Genomic DNA, 20,609 nt, shown 5'->3' on the forward strand with positions numbered 1-20,609 from the left:
ACCTGCCACAGCAGTCCCGTCTCCAGGGCAACAGCTTTCCAGGGGGGGGGGGGGGGCAGCAGCTGGAAAAACACCAGCGACGTTGAACCGCCATGTGTGAAGAACCTCTCATTAGCCGGATTACATTACCGGAAGCTAAATAAGTACATCATAACACATTTTCCGCACCTAAGTTAACTTGCGTCTAAGGCTGAAATGATGCACGTGATCTAAGAACGTTCGCTGAAGTCACCCAGTCGTTGTACAACACTCTTGTCTACTTTACGTGACATGAAAGCTGAAGATTAGATGGCTACATCGTAAAAAGCAGTGTATCGAATTTCATAAAAAAGAACGTAAAGCCACAATTGAATTAACAGGAATGGTCGCTTGACAGGACACATTCTGAGACATCTAGGAATATCCTGTTTTTATGGAGGGATTTTTTTGTCTGGAAGGGAGTGGGAGAAATACTATAGACAAAACTATAAGGAATTCACTGTACAGCTCTGGACTTTGTATGGTTGGGGAGAGAATAGTTTGAAGGGTACTTAAATGAAAATTCTTATTCGGACACGATGAAAATGTTTAACAAAGAAATTTGCCAAACAGCCGTGCAAGTTGAGAAGTTATTTATTTTATTTTCTCTACCAGTTTCAGCAATTCAGTATACCATCTTTAGCTCCCGTATGCATTTCTAAAATATTATCGACATTGGCATACTGGGGCTATCTGTTTCTAGATGTCGTGAATTCTCAAGTGCGTCCTTCGAAGACTTGATTGCAATTGAGCACACGTGCAGTCCAGAAATGGTGGTGACCGATCGTACGAGAGAAATGAAGAACTGCGAAAAAGTGTTGCGGACACCTCTGGAAGCATCGTTCCCAAGGTGCAAGCTATCGAGGAGGACGCGGAGATAGAAATTATTAGATCATCTTCTCATCCCCGAAGAGAGTTTTCTTACTATAAACGGACAAATGTTGGTGGTAGAAACTATCGATATGAGATATTTATTATTTTTAATGTTCCTTGCGTAGTATCCCATTCGAGATATATGCCGTAACTTCCTGAAACTGCGTCAAGTTCGATCAATACTGACCTCTGCACAGTTCCAGACTCGTGATGTGGTATTTTTCCATATCAGAGGAAGTGCCATGTCTATGGCGAAGGACTTGTCGTTCTGTTACAGTGTGTTATTATTTTTCACAGCCTGTCTTTGGGCATAGTTAGTGTGTACCCATTTCAGAAATCTTTTTAGACAGTACAAGTTGCCTTTACATCAATCTACACCTTCCTTCAATGTCAATCTTTTACCTCTACCATTACGATTTATGGCTGCAACTACGCTGAAGTCGCAGGTAGCCAAGCCATGGGGGTGCAAGAACGCAGGAAGATTATGTTTTGACGTCCCGTCGATGCCGAGACAACTAGAAACAGAACAAGAATGCTGGCTGCAATAATATGGGGTAAGAAACTGCCAGTCTCGTTTTCAAAGTAACCATTCTGGCGTTTGTGTTAAACGACTTAGGGAAAACTAGTACATGTATATCTGGAAGGGTCTTTGCTCCACCTTTCTCTTGAATGCGAGTCCAGGGACTTGGCAATAGCTTCACAGTCTTGTGTAGAAGGAAATGTGGAACACGACGGGTGCGCTCTTCTCTTATCTTGCAACTCGAGATGGCTGCTTGTCGTACCATATACGAGTCCACATACACCTCGTTCCTTTCATAAATGAAATTTGGACTCCGTTGTTCTCCTGCTGTGGTTACGATTATTGATCAATACTGTTTACACGCTTCCGTTGCGGAGATACTCAAAATGCGTGCGCCTAATATCCCGTGTACCACATATCCAATTTTCGGTGCTTTGTGCAACATAACTGCGACCTGATTCCTGAGGATGACTCAGCGTTTCTCATTCTGGACCACGCCCAGGCCACTGCAATCGACCTGGACACGCTCTCGCCTTTCGTTGGTCGGGCGATTTCCCTCTCGAGATAATCGTCGCGACTGGTTGCGGAACAAACAGAGCCAGCAGCAGTGAACTATGTCACAGAGGCGAACAGCTGATCCAGTACCGTGCGCAGTATTTGCTGTATCTTGGTGGAACTGATCTGCCAGTTGGAGTCAGAAATTAGATTCCTATTACGTTAATGACTCTTGAGCTATTTGTAATGTCACGTTGACACAGGTGAAATGATACTGTGTGTCCTCTTTCGTGTTGTCCTATACCGACAGGCAACCAGCAATAACGTAGTGACCAAGAGATTCACAAGGAGGGAAGTACTTATTCCGATTTTACAACAATAGTTCAGGAAATGGAAATGAAATTGGGATGTGTGGAGCTCAAATTCCCGTTAAGCCTTCCGTACATAAGAAATTCTTGGTTTCACGAAACCACATTAACCGAATTCTTGGATGACTCTGTCAACATATCATGTCAAAATTACTTCTGACATCGTTCACCAATTAAAGCAGTTTTCCAGTTTTTACTATTAAAAGAACCTCAATTCAAAGGTATATTTCTTAAAATGTTCTCAGTGAAGAGTTAATATGAGCGGTACTAAGTTACGTAGTGTTCTAAACGGTTTGATGTTTCTACAGTGGTGATTATATATATATTAAAAAAGTTGACCAGGAATAGTCTTTGACAGTTTACATCCGCAGATATCACTATATCACTACGGGAAAGTTAACTATTGGCACAAGGAATTACAGGTTCAAAGGTGTTTAGAGTTGTATGATTTTGATAATATTAAACGTACTCTTGTTTTATTGCTTCTCACAGCAAATATCTGTGAATGTACGTCCTAGCCACTACTTCTATCTCGAGATTCATGCATCGAACGACACAACAGGTAACTTCGTAATTAAAGAAATATTCGTTTTCATTTTTTAAAATGCGACAGTAATCAAATAAAAGTGTCGCATGTTTCATCGTATCATTGGCCTGCCTTTCTATAGAGTTAGCCGTTTATGCTGCAGGTATTGTTGAATAACGAAATGGGAACAGCGTTTAATTAAAAAGATGTTGCATGCTTGCGTGGTGACTGTTTTTGTTTTTTCCTTGCATGAAGGCTGGTTAGCTGGGATAAACACTGCATTCAGGGCGGTCACGTTAAAATTAAAGTAGCGAAGTACTGGCAAATGTACAAGAAGACGTTAGCTGTAGGAAGCGTCCATTGTAGTTTCACAATCAATTCAGGAAACACGTGATTTCAAGATTTTAATTTGTGTATCCTACTACAGCTGTGTGTTCCTTCGATGAACAGTAACGTGAGAATTGACACGCAGACCAGTCTAAGATTAGTTCAAAGTGCACAACCGTGCGCAAAGTACGCTTAAGTTTTGAATAAATTTTTCCAGGTTGTGATCGTATTGTTAACATATGAAAGTACCGACGTTTCGATCCCTGTTGCAATGACCATCTTCAGGATGTTTTCATTTACATCCGGAAGAAGGTCGCTTGCAACAGGGACCGAAACTTCGGTAGTTTTATATATTGACAACGTTGTCACAAACCCAGAAAAAATTTATTGAATGTGACAATGGGCACAGAAGCCTATGTTTATACGCTTACACTGTTGGAAGCCTTTCTCTTGTAGGCTGTCGAACAATGCACTCGCGCTTGGCAGGGTTCAGAGTCTCTTCTGGAAATTCATATTTGCATTTTCTTTAGTTTCTCTAAATCTTTTGCAGTAAATGTCGATATGGATTCAGCTGGAACAGGAAGCAGCATATTTACCACACAATCTTTGTAAAATTCGAGCTTGTCTTTAGTGACATCATCGGCGACCGACCGTTTCGTTTCGTTTCCTACACAATCCAAGAAGCACCTGAAAGGTTCAAAGTTCTCATATTTACCTGCTGGCATTTCTAATCCTGCAGTAGCATAAATGCTACATCTATCTTCCATCGCTGGACTGCTGGAGGTATTGACATTTAGAGCTTCTACACCTCACGAAGTACACATTACGGTCAGGGCTGCAAACGCGTGTACAAATCTTCATGCTAATAAGCATTCGGAAGTACTTCCAAGAAATCCCTCTACACATTATGCCGCATTTGGAATTAACCTTTTTACCGTCTTTTAACCACCAGAGTACCGTAATATCTTCCAGAGAGGATGTGAAAAGCAAAGTAGACGACGAACACCAATGTCTGTGGAAATATATTATGGAGTCAAACAATTTCGTTGTCTATGTGAAGGATCTTGATTACGTAAATGCTAAATTGGGTTTACATCGGGAGAACGTGAGGGGACAGTAATTCTTGAAAGTTCATTAAGTTCGCGGAATTCAACCTTCTCGTAATACTTGGTTCGACTGCATCATCCAGTCATCGTTTAGAGACTAGGAGAAGTGCAGGAATGTTTTATTACGATCCTCAAGCACCATTTGATTCATCCTCCATCCGACAATTTTCAAAGTAGCGTTATTGGGTCCGACTCATACCATGAAACACAAAATACATGTCCTAAGTCACTATTACATTTCAATATGGTTTGTGTACGCAAGAGTGCAATGAGCTTATGACCTGCGTAATATTCGAATCCGACCATCAGCGGGAAACATTAAGTACTCTAATGCATCTGCCATGCCTGATAGCTGATGAATTACTATTTATCTCCGACTAGCCTTTCGGCTGGTCGTCGCTAGTCATTAAATATTCACACTCAGCTATCGTCACGTATTCCGGTGAACAACTGTAGATTCGTACGTGACACCAGAAATATATGAATCGTGAATTTCCCCAATATTTCGCCGGCTGGAGTGGCCGAGCGGTTCTGGGCGCTACAGTCTGGGACCGCGTGACCGCTCCGGTAGAAGGTTCGAGTCCTGCCTCGGGCATGGACGTGTGTGATGTTCTTAGGTTAGTTAGTTTTAAGTAGTTCTAAGTGCTAGGGGACTGATGACCTCAGTAGTTAAGTCCCATAGTGCTCAGAGCCATTTTTGTACCCAAATTTCGTACGTGAAAGCTATCAAAGCTGGAGTCTTTTGCTTACTTTTATGCCCACAATAGATGCAGTGATAAAGAGTACCAAGATTGTCAGAATGATGCTTCATTGAAACTTTTTAAAGTCGTCCTGCCTATCCCCGACTGAACTGAAGACGAACGACCTCCTCAAACGGTACGCTCTCAGCGGCAGAGAAGCGAGCAGTCGGTCGAAAGGGCCATGTCGAATAATCCCCTTTTTGTTTATTTTAACTTATGATACGGATGTGGTAAGTTTTCGGACATACATCGCGATGATGTCTGTGATGAGTGTTTGTGGCCAGTAGCACTGCGCCTGTGTTGTGGTGATCATGGAGATGTAAGGAAGAGATAGGGTGATATCGAGAGCCAGCAACTTTACTGCTCCTCTCGAACTACTCCAAAGTGACTGTCCAACGGATTGATCGCCATTCCCGCCATAACGAACTGTCAGCGAAAGACACTGCGGAGAAATCTCAGATGCAACTCAAGGATGTTTTATTGAAGTAGCCGGAGCTGTAGTAGCATTTAAGCTGCAGTTCTACAACATAGGAACTGCAGCCAATTCTAGGCACAGTATAATTTCTTCAATGATTTTCATTTCCACTGGATATCGCAAATACTGATTACCTGAGGAGAATCTCTAGAATTTTACAGCGGCAAAATGTAAAGGCAAAAAGGTAGAACCTAAGTGGCCTGGATGAGTTGATGGCAGCTCATGAGCGTACTGTGTGAAAAAAAAAAAACAATGTATGTGTAACCTACGATGCACAACACGTTGTTGGTACTGCAACGCTATGAAATTGAAGAGAAAGGCCGGCCGGGGTGGCCGAGCGGTTGTTGGCGCTACAGTCTGGAACCGCGCTACCGCTACGGTCGCAGGTTCGAATCCTGTCTCGGGCATGGATGTGTGCGATGTCCTTAGCGTAGTTAGATTTAAGTAGTTCTAGGGGCTGATGACTTCAGAAACTGAGTTCCACTAGTGCTCAGATCCGTTGGAACCATTTTTGAAGAGAAAAACCGATTTATAGTTTAACGTCCTATCGACGAATAGACCATTAGAACACAAACTCGTACTGGGCAGGTACTGAGGAGGAGGACAGTTCTGTTCTTTCTTTTAATAAATTTAGAGACAAGCGTAAGTCTAAACCCTGCAGCTTCCAAATGCGGATCAAGTGGCTCAATGACGATGCCAAAGTGCTCGGTGTATGACAGTGAATTGTGGGCAGTGGACACCGAGGCCTCCTGAAACTATAGAGATTGCCAGTGATGAGTCGCATAAAAGGTATCAACAAAATTCCCCTCCCACTTGTGGTATCACGTGTTGATACCACTCCACTGGCATTCCACGGTTGGTAAATGTACCGCAAATTCCCGTCAGGCGCTGACAGCAACTGCGTGGAGTCTTGCGGACCCAATGGAGTACTCCCACTTACCCATACCTCGAGCACCTCTGTCCCATGAGCGTCCTCTGCCGCCGCAATATAAGGGGGTAGGTGGGAGCTACACAGCCATTCGCTGCGAGTTACGGCCCAGACGCATCGGAGTCACCACCGAGGTACAGACCAGTCGCAGCCCTCACAATCGTTCGTGCTGTAGTGAAGAGTGCCTCACCCTACCATTCTCTTGTTGCTGTTGTATTATCCGGACATTATTGCTGCATGTTCATTTGTGAAGAGGCTTCGTACGCTTGGAGAAAGCTACCAGTTAAGTAGACCTTTTGTTTACCGTATTTACTTGTTTGCTAATCATTTCTGCTCTAGTACAACGTCTCTGCGACGACAGCTGCTGCACCAGTTTGTAGTCCACCTCTCTCTACTGCTGTGTACGATGTAGTACGCAACACTACTGTCATCAGCTCCAAGTATAATTTGGAAACGGCCGCTGTGGCCGAGCGGTACTAGGCGCTTCACTCGCGAACCGCGCTGCTGCTACGGTCGCAGGTTCGAATCCTGCCTCGTGCATGGATGTGTATGCTGTCCTTGGGTTGGTTAGGTTTAAGTAGTTCTAAGTCTAGGTGACTGATGACCTCAGATGTTAAGTCCCATAGTGCTTAGAGCCATTTTATATAATTTGGAAATCAATGGCCGGCGACCACATGCATGACCATCCGAGGAATGGCAAGATTTCATTGCCAAAGAAACGAATATCATTGACCTCTGCCATGAATTCACAATAGATCAAGAACATTGGTTACCCAAATTCCCCTACTAACGTGGAGACACGCTAGGATGATGCATGAAATGCAGACTTTAACATCTTCTGCCCTCAAGGATAAATAACTGAGTGAATTTTCTTCACTTCCATGGGGACGACTATACTAACTGGCAATACCGATTTATGTCCAGTGGAGAAGTAAATAGTTACTATACAGAGTGAAAAGCATTTAAACCGACAAACTCTGGGAGGTTGTAGGGGACATCAAAACAAATATTTTTTCCTAGTATCATTTTTTCCTATGAGCATTATTTAACCCGGTGGAGGCCTTATTACACTCTTCAGTTGTTAGCGACCGTATTACGCTCTTTAGTTGTAGGAAACTGCTGTCCACCAGTGTAGTAGTGCATTGTCTCTGTTTACTAATTGAGCGATATACCTGGAATGAGTAAACTGATACGGTTGGTGCGTACTACGTAGCGCACCACAACGGACGAGCTGCACAGCAGGATTAACAACAATAATATCCCAATCGCCGTATCCCGCATCATACGACCTTTGCTGCTGTGTACCAACGTCTGCGTGGGACCGGGTCATTTATCAGCCATGTGAACCATTTGAACCATCTATGGTCATCAGTCCCCTAGAACGTAGAACTACTTAAACCTAACTAACCTAAGGACTCACACAACATCCAGTCATCACGAGGCAGAGAAAATCCCTGACCCCGCCGGGAATCGAACCCTGGAACCAGGGCGCCGGAAGCGAGAACGCTACCGCACGACCACGAGCTGCGGACCGAGAGGAATTGTTACGTCCATTTCACTTACAGCGTGTCCACAACCTGGAAACAGTTGATTATCCACCCAGAGCACAGTTTTCGCAGTGGTACCTGGAACAGTGTGAAATGCGTCCTACATTTCCATCCAACGTTCGGGCGTGATGGAGTCTTCAACACGCACAATTCTCATGTTTGGAGTGAGGGTAACCCACATGCCTCAGTTACTAGCGCTGATCAAGTCGGGTTCTTCGTTAATGTGTGGGCCGGTGTTGTTGGGGACTGTTTAATTGGGCAGTATCTGCTACACAGGCCATTAAATGGCAGGCACTACTAGAATTTTCTCTCCAGAGCATTGCCAAAATTGCTGGAAAACGTCCCGCTCCCTACAAGACAACGCATGTGGCTCCAACATGACGGGGCGGCGGCACATTTGAGTCATCGTGTGCGTCGATTCCTGGGCCGACGGTTGTCAGAAACGTGGATTGACAGAGGTGGTCCTGTACCATGGCCTGCTGAATCTCCACATATGTCCCCTCTGGACTTTTTTTGTGTGGGGGAGAGATGCGCAACCTTGTTTACGTAACTCCTGTTGTGTCAGAAGAGGATGTGGTTGCCCGGATAGTAGCAGCAGCAGGGAACAATTCAGGATACTCCTGGGGTTTTTGCCCGTGTCAGACAGAACATGATTCGACGTTGTAACCTTTGTTTACGTGTCAATGGAGGCATTTTTTTAAATCCCCTGTAATTTAAATTAGGTCGTGTTAATGTGTTGTCTCTTGGTCATAAAAAAATGGAAAAGTGTTTGTTGGTTTAATTAATTTGGCGCCAGAGAAATCTTCCTCGGCCGGTTTAAATACTCCTCATTGGAAAAAATGATATTAGGGAAAAATATTTGTTTTGATGTCCTCTACAACGTCCCAGAGTTTGTTGGTTTAAATACTTTTCACCCTGTCTATCGCAGTCATTAACATCGTGCAGAGGCTTGTCGAAGTGCACTCTACCTTTGGGCTGTTGCCTAGTGACGGCGGTGTCCTCACGTAACGTATCAGCCATTACAGCTGTCCCTGGCCTCGAAACTACTGTGCATTCCTGGGACGCAACAGGTGTGACCGTCACAGCCAGAGTACAGTGGAGGCGGTTGTCATTCGCGCGAGGCGCCGCCGGGCTATTAGGACCCCGTTAGCGGGGGCCGTCGCGCGGCGAGGCTGGTGCTCCTTTAAATTCCCGACGCCCCGTCGCACCTCCGCGGTCACCCGCCGTGACGCAACGCGGTGAACTTGCGCGCCGCCCCGCCGGAATGTGTCCGCGTGGTAGCGGCCGCGTTGGAGGGGAGGCGGATGACCATCGGCGGCCGTGACCCGCTAGCGCCTCCAGCGAGCAGCCACCGCCAGCCGCCAGCCGCCAGCCGGCAGTCGGCTGCAGTTTCTCCGGTCGGTCGGTCGCCGGCGCGGTCAGTCTGCAGGCGCGCACGCCCACCACGGAACCCAGCGAGTCGCCGGCAGCAGGTACGCCACACTCGGCCGCTGCGCTACTGGCGCGTCGCGGCGCCTCTGGATCACGATCGACGCTTCTTGCTCCGAGTTCTCTGGACTCTCGGGCCATCATCTGGATATCAGCTGGCTGTGTTACCACCACGATCCCGTCTGAACTGGAATACTACGTTCGGAGTGTTCCGATTAGCATTTTTCCGTTTGTCGGTGTGCCTTCACGTGTTAAACTGAGCAGTTTACTTTTTTCATCTATACATCTTTCGTGTAATTTCCAAGAATAATTGCCTATCGAAGTCGCGAGGTCCAAAAGATACAAATCGAACGTGCGATCGTAAATCGATCGTGCGACTCTGGCGGCGTTATGAGTATGTTTACGTTTGTCACTACAGCAACGACAAGAGAAAAGAGTTACAAAAATACTTGTAACTGCATAGGAGACGACTCACCTTACTCGTAGTCGGTGTTGTCGTCATATGAAAGTCCATTACGGTGGTGAAGATGGATAATTTGGAAGAGACGAACCAGCTGTGTGGCTGGATTGAAGAGTTTTTAGCAAACAGAACACAACATGTTGTTCTCAATGGAGAGACGTCTACATACGTTAAAGTAACCTCTGGCGTGCCACATGGGAGTGTTGTGGGACCATTGCTTTTCACAATATATGTAAATGACCTAGTAGATACTGTCGGAAATTCCATGCGGATGATGCTGTAGTATACAGAGAAGTTGCAGCATTAGAAAATTGTAGTGAAATGCAGGAAGATCTGCAGCGGATAGGCACTTGGTGCAGGGAGTGGCAACTGGCCCTTAACATAGACAAATGTAATGTATTGCGAATACATAGAAAGAAGGATCCCTTATTGTATATTTATATGATAGCGGAACAAACACTGGTAGCAGTTACTTCTGTAAAATATCTGGGAGTATGCGTACGGAACGATTTGAAGTGGAATGATCATATAAAATTAATTGTTGGTAAGGCTGATTCCAGGTTGAGATTCATTGGGAGAGTCCTTAGAAAATGTAGTCCATCAACAAAGGAGGTGGATTACAAAACACTCTTTCGACCTGTACTTGAGTATTGCTCATCAGTGTGGGATCCGTACCAGGTCGGGTTGACAGAGGAGATATAGAAGATCCAGAGAAGAGCGGGCCGTTTCGTCAAAGCGTTATTTCGTAAGCATGATGGCGTTACGGAGACGTTTAGCAAACTCAAGTGGCAGACTCTGCAAGAGAGGCGCTCTGCATCGTGCTGTAGCTTGCTGTCCACGTTTCTGGATGAGGTGTCGAATATATTGCTTCCCCCTACTTATACGTCCCGAGGAGATCACGAATGTAAAATTAGAGAGATTCAAGCGCGCACGCAGGCTTTCCGGCAGTCGTTCTTCCCGCGAACCATACGCGACTGGAACAGGAAAGGGAGGTAATGACAGTGGCACGTAAAGTGCCCTCCGCCACACACCGTTGGGTGGCTTGCGGAGTATAAATGTAGATGTGTTCTTCCTGATACTCGTTCGTTTTTCGCAGTGTCCGCAATGAAATTGTAACGGTATTCCAGCGTCGAAACTGTTCTTAGGAATTTTTACGGTTTTCGCATCACCACAGTCTACGCAGTCCCTTCTTTCCTCATCCGGTAATACTCCATATTTGCTATAAAAAGTCAAACAATTTTCTACGCAGCATAAACACGTAATTAGATTCTTCCGTGTGAGAGAAGCCGCCGAAGAAACGTCAAGAAACGAGACATCCCACTCACTAACGACATAAATCGTCTGGGTTTCCCTAGCAATTCACATATAACTCTCGGAGCTATGTAATCTAGAGGAAAGTAAGGGAACAACGGAAAACAGATAAAAATGACGATCACAACGCCCGCCACCGGGGTCGCATGATCGAATTCGATCACACGTTCCATATGTATCGTTTGGACCCCGCGACTTCAAGAGGTAATCATTCTTGGAAATTACCGATTTTTCAATCTTGGTAATCCAGACATTCTCAGTATTTTATCTTTTTTTAAATTCTATTTAGTTGTGGTTTTCAATATGAAAGCTGTTTGGTGCAGTTCTCTACTCTTGTCCCGCTTCTGCAAGCCTCTTCGTGTCTGAATAATTACTAGAACCTAACAGCCATTTGAACCCGCACACTGTATTCATACGTAAAAACTCCCTCTACAATTATTACCCCACACCCTTCCGGTACCCAGTCGAAAACATTTTGGGATTCCCGTACCTCGTTCAGTAGAAACTAACCCTTACACCATCACTTTTGTGCCTGTCTGTCTGTTAAAACCCCATTTGCTCAGGAACGGGTGGATGTATCAAGTTAAAAGTTTATGGAACATACTAATATCTAGTCCCTGGGCGTTGTACAAAATTGAATCTTCTAAGTCGACGCAGTCAAAAGATACAGCCATTTAAGGCAGGATTTTGATACTCGAAAACTCACACATCAAAACCTTTAGGGTGCTTCCCGTTGACCTATATCCATAAAATTTGGCAAGAGTAAAGATTTCATAGTGTATCCAAAGGAAAATGTCTGAATATTGTTGATTTTTTATTACGTCACACGAAAAAAATCTCATTTGTTGTCAAATTGCCTGTTTGTCCGTCCATCTGTCAAGCCCCCTTTTTCTCCGGAACAATTAGACATATCAAGTAGAAGTTTATGTCACAATCTGACGTCTGCGATCCTTTGGTGTCATAGAAAAATTAAGTTTCTAGGTCAACGCAGTCATAAGATATGGCTATTTATGTCACATATCTTGATACTCGAAAACTCATTCGTTAAAACTTGTAGGGTGCTACCTGTTGCCCTAAACTCATGAAATTTGGCAAGAATCAAAATTTCGCCGCACAACCAATGGGAATAATTCGAAAACTCGAATTATTCCCCAAGAGAAAAATTATTTTTCATGTTTGTTGTCAGATTGTCTTTCTGTTTGTTCGTCTGCTGAGACCCTTTTTTCTCAGGAACGGATCGACGTATGAAGTTGAAATTTATGTCACATTCTTAGGTCAATGGTTCTTTGGTGTTGTAAAAAAGTTAAGGTTCTAATTCAATACAATAAAACATGTGCCTATTTATGCCACAAATTTTGATAATCGGACACTCACTCACACATACAGGGTACTTCTCGTTGTCCTAGAGTCATGAAATTTGGCAGGAAGCACAATTTCGCAGTACAAGTAAAGGAAAAAACCCTAAAATTGTTAATTTTTAATTATATCACAGGAAAAAATTTTTCGTCTGTCATTTTTTATCCGACGTTAGACTTGAAATTAAAACAACCATTAGTTCTGCATTCAGGTTGACTGGGGCGTAATTATGAATGTGAAACATCAGGCAAGGAATGAATTTATTGCTCATATGACGCGTTTCGGATTTTATCCATCATCAGATATCCAGGAACGATTGATACCCTCAGATATGGCGTTTCAAGCCGTACGTAAAACGCCTTATCTATGTGCAGCATTCGCTCCTGGATATCAGATGATGGATAAATTTCGGAATGCGTCATATGAACTCATTCCTTGCGTGATGTATTACTTTTACCACTGCGACCCAGTCAGCTTGATTGCAGAACTACTGATATATTAACGGTAGCCTGTTTCTTGCATGACTTTATGTCACATTTTTATTAGTGCAATTAAAACTTTCTCGGAAGTATTAGTAACCCTGGGACCAATATCTTGCCGGTATCATTGTCGATAACAGGCAAAAATGGTCGAGATTTTCTATTCACGGAGTGAATGAACTGTCTGTGTACATGATTAAGTTTGTACGGAACTCTCAGTACGCGAGTCTTGCTAGCACCTGGCCAATTTCTTTAAAAATTATTTTGTTGTAGTCTTCTGACTGAAGATTGTTTTGAAGCAGTCCATCCTCTTCTTTATACAGCCATTTGAACTTGGTTGCTGCATTCATTCCCAGGACCTCTGCACAATTTTTACCTACACGCTTCCTGCGCCGATTCGGGAACATTTTTTCACACAAGCGAAATATCATTTGATGCCCGTCCCTCCATCTTTCCACGCAAGCGTCATACAATTAGGCGTCCCTTCTCTCCCCCTCCCCCTTTCATTTATTTATTGCCGTTCATTGAGCTCTAGATAAGAACATTAAAAAATCTAATCTGAGCGTGGAAATGGGTTATTTTTGTTGCTGATTATCATAAAATTTTGCTCTGGAGATGCCTCTCGCTCCCCTATAAGCTTGTAGCCCGAGCTGATACTCGCGTTACTTGGTCCTTAAACTGGCCCTGCACACTTTCCTCCATTGCCAAACTGACTTTGTGTCCTAGGATGTGCAAAAATGTATGGCACAGTACAATTAAAGCAATATTGATACTGTGCAATACATTTTTCCTCAATTCGATTCAGTCCCTCGATGTACCCATTTTCGACAATGATGATGCGGAGTGATACGCAGTGTTGCAGACCATTACTTGTTCTTTGGTAGCGGGCGCAGATGTGAAGTGATTGCGATGTGCTTGGGGCGCGATACGGTGATCCTAACTTGTGGTAGTCAGACATAGCTGACCGGAATGTTGACGAAGAGCATGTTTCCATGCAGAACACTGTTACATCTGAATCCCCAATAAATCTGGATATTGTTCCCTTTCAAACTGTGTTAACACCCTCACACACAAGTATACGACATCTCCTATGCTTCACAGTGGTTACTCAATATATGGTACTGTTCACGTTGCTTGTGTACCTTGCCAGGACCGGTAACAACACTAAACGTGAACTCGCTATTCAACACTGGTGGCTGTTCTACCTGTGACAGAGAATTGCAACTCTGTAATCATTTGCATACACGCCGAAGGGTTAATAACGTACGAAGTTAACAATGATATCCGACTGTGTTCTTTAGGTGCTTCGCTATTTTTTTCAGACTGTGTATTTGAGTGAAAATAATGATTTGTTCATCACGCAGACTAGGAACTAATGCTTTACTCATCTCGTAACTTGCGCTCATTCAAAGTAAACAATAAGCCTTACGGTGATGCAAAACACATCTGTTGTAGCGCCTATCTCTGGATCATATCTGCAGTGCTCTACGACTGATTAAACGAATCCATGCGAGGCGGGTTCTCTTCTCCGGTTCTGCGCTACCTCTTCGACGAATCCTACATGGTAAAGGCTCTAGGACGTCTAGGAATACATCAGAATCTTTTGTACGATGATTTTGTGAGCTACCTGATTCACAGTTGCATTACATTTCTTTAGATTCTTCTTATGAGTCTGCCAGTTGCCTTTCTGCAACTAGTTTTATACGGTCGTTCGATCTTAAATTTCTCTGGAAGCATACTTCCAGGTATCTCGCAGTGTTCGATCGCAAATAGAGTAATTAAACAATAGTGGATCATACGTCCTGGTTACGCAGACTCTTGCTAACGACTCTAATTTATGAGATCCATATGATTATGGAGTCTCTCTGTGAACGCAAATGGGATCACATGAAATCGTTGTGGCTTTGTAAAAAATGGTTCAAATGGCTCTAAACACTATGAGACTTAACATCTGAGGTCATCAGTGCCCTAAACTTAGAAGTACTTAAACCTAACTTACCTAAGGACACACTAACCTAAGGACACACATCGCACACATCCATGCCAGAGGCAGGATTCGAACCTGGACCCGCTCTGGCTTTGTAACTGCCTGCTGATATCCTCTTATTGCAGTATATATTTTTTGCTTCCATTTTGTAGCACGAAGATGAGATCATCAGTAGGAAAAAAAATAGTTGTGCTGAAATAACACATTCATAATGAATATCAGAAGATGTCATATTAAAGACAAACATTTTCGATTTGTTTACATTCAGTCAAGCACGTGGGATGCTGTCTGTGCCGTTTTTGAGAGTAATTTGTGCGCCATTATAAACCCATGGTTGCTAATAACCCTACAGGACACCTAAAACGCTCTAAAGATTCATTAAGAATGAGTCGCTAGGTGATTGGAAACAGGTCATGGCAAAAAAAACTGAAGCGTCACAAAAGGCGACTGGTTGCAGTTATTTATGAAAAACCTAAATATTTCATTTCGTCTGAGAATCGTAGTGACAAGGCTGCTTGGAATCTGTTAACGCCGTTCTCGTAGCTGCAGACTATCATTTACCAGCAACATCAGCGCATGTATCGAGGGACATAATGTTTCTCTTTTTCTTCGTTTCTGATGTAATATGAAAGGGGTCGCCTATTACTATCGACTCTGGGCATTTTCTCGTTAGGCACATACATGGAGATGTAGAAATAGAAGAACTCAGTTTGTGACACATTCAGCGGAATTGGACGGAATGAATACATATAGCAGGCATTTAATCAAATCCGTCACAATATGTGCCGAATCCAATGCTAATGGAGTACATTTGCTGCGTGTAGGCTGAGATTTTTGCTGCCATAAACCTATGCCTCTGGTTGCCCATTGTTGAGTAAGTAACTGTTATGTCTGTTAAGTAGTTAATTTATTCCATGTTCCACTTATATTTCGTCCGATCTTCATGGAAATAACGTGAAACTGTATACTTTAATAATAAAAAATAAAAAATAGAAAGCGCACGTATCTTCGACACTGTTCATGTTACTGGTGAAACGTACACCTAAATTCAACAACAAACAGAAAATTCTTCATTTTCTATACCACTTGCGTTACTAGTTTTCATCAGTCTGTGCAGTTTTTAGTAAAAGACTGCTTGTGGTACCTGGTTCCACAATACCTTGTACTTCTGGTGGCGCATAAGAAGCGCAGCGCGCTATACGTTACACAATGTACTTATATAAGCGATTGCCAGGATTGCTGCAAGCCACTGAAGATGTGAGACATTCCCACAGCTTGGATCTGTAGTCTTTGGTTGCCTTGATGACTTGATTCTGAACAGCTCTGCTTTAAAGAAAGGACGATTAACAGTAATGTACAAACCAGAACTAGTGTTTTGAAATGTTTTCCTTATCGGAGTTCTTTAAAAGATGCAAGCAGTCCTTCAATTGTCTGCTCCATAGATTCCCCATAGCTACCGTGTAGCTAATAATTTACTTTGACGTTTTGCGCCATACGTCGGTATTCATCTTTCACGGTGATCTTGGGGCATATGAAGCGGCTGGTGTATGAAACCGTTGTGGAAACAGAAGGCAAGCTCGTTGCTAGAATCACCGCCACTGCTGGTACCATTGCGGGCATGCCAGGAATCTTCGAACGGACACGAAACGACGATTTGCTGCGTCCATACAGACCAATGGCCTGCAGTTCCTGTTAATGCCACTGCTGTAAGGAGCATGCCAAACTACCTTCTGTGTAAATCGTTCCTAGCACTGGAAACTACCGTAGGGAACCATATGTACCATAACTAAATATATTTATTTTAATGTTCTGTACCTTCTTTATTAATTTTAACGAATAGTTTTAGAGCACGAGAGCACCACGTATATACATATAGTATGTATCATAAGTGATGGTCAAAATTCAGGGATATAACAGAATTTATCATTCGAAACAAAAAATCGATTAAACATGGGCTCTGAAACGCATACCTTAAGACCTATGAGCAGTTCTTGATGTTCGATACTGTGAAACAAATCTCTTCTACTGGAAGCTCTTTGCTTTCCATACTTTTGGAAGTTTTAATATGGACCCCAAGAAAAAAAAGTCCAGTAAACATGTGCTATAAAATGCATACCTTGAAAGTTATGAGCATTTGTTCATTAGAAGAGTCGTGTTTCAAAGCAGCGAAGATGAACAGGTGTTCAAAGCTCTTAAAGTGTGCGTTTTAGCGCACAAGTTTACTTGATTTTTTTATTTCGAATGATCATTCCTACCATGTACCTGAATATCGATCATAACATCTGAAGCACCTTGTATATATAATGGCATTCATTAACTTCGTAATGGCTGCAGGACACCGTGAATACAAAACGGATATGTGCATCGAACCACGGCCTAATTCCCATCAAACAAAATTAACCAAGGACGGCCGTCATTATCTTTTATTGGTTCGTAATAACTTTTAATAGCTCCCTCCGAAGCGTCGACAGGGAACGACACGCAGTAAGGCTGTGTTTTTCATTGTCAATGTAGAGGTACCGTGGGCTCTTAGCGAAAGTAATGACGGCTGGTTGCATGTGATTACGAAAGTATGTCGCCACGAAATGCTACCTCTTCAGCTGAGTCACTTGACATCGTTTCGCTTTACCGACTGGTGTCTTGTCTGGCGGTAAAGAAAGGTGGTTGCGTTACTAAGGTACGGCTCCTTACATTTGAGATGTGGTTTCCATCCAAACGCTCTACACAGGGAATCCGTTCGATACGTGTTCTGCTAGGTGATCAGGCCCATATTGGTTAGACAAGAATCCACGAAACGATACTTCTCAACAAGTCTTTCGTATGAACGGAACGCTAGTGTGAACGAAGGAGATTCTGTTGAAACAGGGACATCATTTATTCTCTTTTTCTTAGCAGTAGCGCTCCGCTCTGAGAGGGCCGGTATGTAAAAACATCTGGCGATATCTACTTCCCTCGTGGAATGTTTTCACCATATTTATTAAACAACAGAGGGCATATCACCTGTATTGGTACACTCACTCCGTCGTCAGGCCACGAGTGGCCTACCGGGACCATCCGACCGCCGTGTCATCCTCAGAGGATGCGGATAGGGGGGCGTAGGATCAGCACGCCTCCTCCCCCGGTCGTTATGATGGTATTCTTGACCGAAGCCGCTACTATTCGATCGAGTAGCTCCTCAGTTGGCATCACGAGGCTGAGTGCACCCCGAAAAATGGCAGCAGCGCATGGCGGCCTGGATGGTCAACCATCCAAGTGCCGACCACACCCGACAGCGCTTAACTTCGTTGATCTCACGGGAACCGGTGTAGCCACTGCGGCAAGGCCGTTGCCTCACCTGTATTCTTACAGAATCAAAATTTTATTCAGACTGCAACTGTGAAGAAATGTCTTAGTAAAGGCACTAGTTACGATTTAGCCTCACGGAGGTTCTGAGAGCTGACCCCGTGAATTTTCATCATCATGGAAGGTGATTCTTAAGTATATCCAACGCAATGGGGAGTATTTTCTTGAACACTCTTACCTACTTTTACCTTCCTTGCGCGTTTTCCATGTGCGTCCCACCTAAGGGTACATGTTTGCGAACAAAGTATTTATAGTAGGATGTGAATCAGCTGAGTGCTAACTATTCCGCAAATATTTTTATTAGCAGTTTCTTTTTTAAATTGGTTTGGGCAGGAACAACAGATATGTTACACAGCATAACTTGGACTCTTTGTAACGACTCAATGAAAACTTGGAAGTCCACTTACCTCTACACAGATAATTTAATTATTGCCTCTTCGCCTCACGTGTTGAAACGAACGATGACTAAGATGCATGACGTGGTCCATACCATGTACATTCCGGTTCCAAAAGTATCGTGTGGTCATCGCATACCACACAAAAACCAGTCTTCTCCGGCAAGTTCTCTGAAACGGTGAGGTCGACTCTCGTAAGAAGAGTTTTAATGGCCATCGCTAAAGAAAACTCTTAGTGGTTCGAAGAACTCAATGCGTTTTGCTGCAGTGGCCTCCCCGTTACGTCACTTCGTTATTTCCCGGCGATGCCCCTTCCTTGCCTCAGCTGACGGTCGGTAAAGCGGGCAGCGGAATCCGCCGGGAGTCACCGGCAGTCCTCAAGGTCGCACCGCGCCAGGGAAAGTACGCCTCATTCACGTTCCAGCAATGCTAATCAGCGGAGGTGACGGATCAGCTGCGTGGGATTAACACAGCAAGAGCCAGTTTCGTGATAGCGAGCGACGGTGGTTGTTGCTAGCTGGACAAAAGAGCCTCAGAAAGGTAGAATTGTTATTGGATGTGGTGAATTGGATATGGTGAATGATTTATTCGTTCTTATGTGGAAAATCGTGTCAAACACTTTTTTTCAGTCAGCTGAGTCACCGTCGAATTCAGCTCCTGGGCAATGCGGAATCAACATGAAAACAATAGCATGCAGAATCATATAAACCTTCAACACCTTCAACGTGTGTCTCTAGCCTGTGACGCTATTTATATAAAAAAAAAGGGATGCACAGCACCATTGCTTCTATTTGCATGCCATGAGACGTTCCTTAAAATACTAAGAACGTGGGATTTAAAGTAGGTGATAGCTCCTGAACTGCAACGTTTCTTTTCTTTGTTAGCGACTAAGATCATCGAAAGACTTAAATTATGTCGCTAGACGTTCATACAAGCTCTCATAATCATACTGAATTCTCAGTGCTTTGCGTAGAATATGTTTTTACATTTATGGTAATGTGAGGTAATGATGCCGTTATTTGCACGATTATATAGGTTGCAGTGTTCGTATCGTTTACGGTTGCAACTGAGAAGCGAAGAACTGATTCGAACGTAGTGTCTTCACGTTGTCTACTGCTCGAGAAAAGTACCAAGAGGATTGTTGATTTTAACAACTCTCTTGGTACTTTTCGCGAGGAGTAGACGATGTGAAGACACTACGAACGAACCAATAAAACGTTGATAGTGATACTGACTTTAGTATCGTTATCAAAAATGTATTGCCACACTCCGTCGCATATTACGAAAATGCAGAAAATTATCTCGAAAATTTTAGGACATTCCTTCATCACCGAAACCGAAACTGATCCCACGTGCTAAGCGGTCACAAAACAAGCTTATGCAAACAGGTATCTCGTTCAGGTTTTCATCTATCATTTTAAACTATTACGAATCGTGGCAAATGTTGAATCTTATGCGAGACCCTTTTTCATGTACTAAATCTTCTATGAACATGAGATTCAGCCGCCGGCCGCTGTGGCAGAGCGGTTCTAGGCGCTTCAGTCTGGAATCGCACTACCGCTACGTCGCAGGTTCGAATTCTGCCTTGGGCATGGATGTGTGTGATGTCCTTAGGTTAGTCAGGTTTAAGTAGTTCTAAGTTTTAGGGGAATGATGACCCTCAGATGATAAGTCCCATAGTGCTCAGAGTTTTTTTTTTTTTTTTTAGATTCAGCATTCACTGTTTCAAAGTACGCTAAATGTGAGGCATTTTCCATCCAAACCCTCATAATTATCAGAATGTGCTGCCGAAAGTATTCCACACGAACGAAATACGTAAATATACATACTCGGAGTATCTACGCTGTATGTTATTAGTTTCCTTCTTGTTCGGATAGTTTCACTTCGCAATGTCACCTATGAGACAATGTTATGACTTGCTATATCAT

The 20,609-nt window shown here is 43.5% G+C and overlaps 1 protein-coding gene across 5 annotated transcripts in view; it reads left to right on the top strand.

Annotated features, from left to right (window-relative positions):
- Positions 1–20,609, top strand: part of LOC126365864 (uncharacterized) — a 664,271-nt gene that overhangs the window by 492,388 nt on the left and 151,274 nt on the right. For 2 of the 5 annotated variants that reach the window (XM_050008534.1, XM_050008538.1), the window contains exon 1: positions 9,150–9,395. The exons of the other annotated variants lie outside the window; for them this stretch is intronic. The gene's annotated coding sequence lies outside the window, so the exon portion shown is untranslated. Of the gene's footprint in view, positions 1–9,149; positions 9,396–20,609 lie in introns of those variants that run through there. 5 annotated transcript variants of the gene reach the window in all.

The sequence above is a fragment of the Schistocerca gregaria genome, chromosome 4 (assembly GCF_023897955.1).
Source record: "Schistocerca gregaria isolate iqSchGreg1 chromosome 4, iqSchGreg1.2, whole genome shotgun sequence".
Taxonomy (NCBI): domain Eukaryota; kingdom Metazoa; phylum Arthropoda; class Insecta; order Orthoptera; family Acrididae; genus Schistocerca; species Schistocerca gregaria.